A 2,181-nucleotide genomic window follows, 5' to 3' on the forward strand; every position below is an offset into this window, starting at 1 on the left:
ATGAATTTTTTATGGGTAGGTTTTTTCACATTCATTGATACGGTGGATTTCCTGGGAATTCGACATAGCGAAACAGGTAACATTTGTCTGCATCAAATCTTAACACAAATATATATATATATGCAGGTATATTTCTAGGTTACTTTTTATTCAAAAATCATCAGCTTACATTAAAAATAGATGTAGGTACTATACAAACGCACGCCGATGCGAAGTGTTTTCGCTCTAAAACACATATTTTTATTCCAATTTTTTTAAACTTTGGCAGGAGACCTTTTTTTATTCTAACACATTTGTATTGTAAACCCTGGGCAAATCTATCAATGTTTTAGTGTAGGCCCCATATAAGGTTCCATTTCACAAATAGACATTTTTATATAGAGTTTAATGAAGTGTAAATGAATTTTAGAGTAGATAGAATCCGAGTTGAGAAATGTTTTATACATTGTTGGAAAGGTATGAAAATTTCCTTTACGATAAGGTATGTTGCGTAAATATGGCTATAGTGTGTCATGTGCAATTAGGACAACAAAAACAAAATTTGGGAAATTCGACTTTTTTGAAAAATTGACTTTTTTATTGCCGGTTCCATAAAATGGAATAGAATAGAGATATTTCCATGATTCTTTTTGTGTTTTGTAGAAGAAGTGTTACCAAATAAAAGTTTATTTAACATCTTTGCAATAAAATGTGACGTAATACTTGTTTTTTAGCAATGAATATAGCACTACTTGAAAATTGACTTTTTTCAGTATTTTGATCGCTACGATCTCATTTATGGCTAGGATATGGCGAGACATACCTTAAAATGTTGGGAACATTTTAAGCTTTCATTTAAGTTCAAAAAAAGCGAAAAAATCCCCGTGGAACTTTTTTTCCAGTGAGAAACTTTTGAAGTTTAGTAAAAAAATTGGCCATTTTGGTCTTAAGATAACGGTGTTGTTTGATATCGAAATTAGCCAAATTAGCACTTAAAACTTTTCTTAATACCTCGACTTTGTGAAAATGGAAAGAAATGATAATGCTTTGACGGCCAAAGTTTGCGAAAACTTAAAGGAAATGGGAGTATCTTTTTTGAAAAATTTTGCAATTTTTTGACAAAAAAAATATTTTTCATATTGAAAACGATGCCATTTTTAAACCGCCAAAGATATTCACGTGATTCCTTTTGTATTTTATGCACACATATGCTGGCATAATTTGTGTGAAGTATGAAGTTTATAGCTTTAAAATTGACGGAGTTATTTAAAAAACACTGAAAAAAACCAAGGCCAAATTTTCATATTTTAAAATTAAACAATTCATAACTCCTTAACAGTACACGATGGCATGGTACTTTATGCATAAGTTTTTTAGATCTTGTCAAGCTCTTTCTCTAGAGTCCTAAATCATGTAAATCGGTTGAGTAGATCAAAAGTTATGGCCCCCAGAAGCTTGGAGAAGTCAAAAGTGGTCAACTTTGACACCCTGTAGCTCACCCTGTATTAAAGATATGGACCAACAACAGCACTTTTCTGAAAGCCTATGTCCTCCTCTACAAATGTCTAGAACATTTTGTATGGCTAAAATCAACAGATAAAAAGTTGTAGACTTATTTCCAATTTTTTTGCCATTTGGCCCACTGTGCGTCAGTAAAATTGCCATAAGGGCAATAACAACCAGGACGGTAAGGTTACGAACACTCTTGCAGTGTAAGAAGGTGATTAACGCCTTCTCTGAGGATGGCAAAATCCGCAACGTTTGGATGCCAGGCCATAACGGAGTAAGGGGAAATGAGAGGGCAGACGATTTGGCGGTGGAGGCCAAAGGACTGTCGTCAATAAACTTGGTTACCCCGAAGCCTTTCGGATCGACGCAGTCCGAGTTAAGGGAGTGGGCGACGAATGTGCATGCAACATTGTGGAACAGCAAAACGGTCGGTAGAACGGCGAAAATCCTATGGGGGGATTCTGATAGGGAGAAGACGAGGCTTTTACTGAAAGGAAGCAAGAAGGAGGTCAGTATAGCTATTGGTATCATAACGGAACACATAGAACTACGAGCTCACTTATGTAAAATCGGTGCGGCAAGAGATAGCATGTGTAGGGCATAAAGGGAAGATGATGAGACGTTGGAGCATTTCCTCTGTTATTGCCCGGCTTTCGCGTCTAATAGATACCGGAACTTAGGTGGAGACACAAT

This window comes from Stomoxys calcitrans, chromosome 4 (assembly GCF_963082655.1).
Source record: "Stomoxys calcitrans chromosome 4, idStoCalc2.1, whole genome shotgun sequence".
Taxonomy (NCBI): Eukaryota; Metazoa; Arthropoda; class Insecta; order Diptera; family Muscidae; genus Stomoxys; species Stomoxys calcitrans.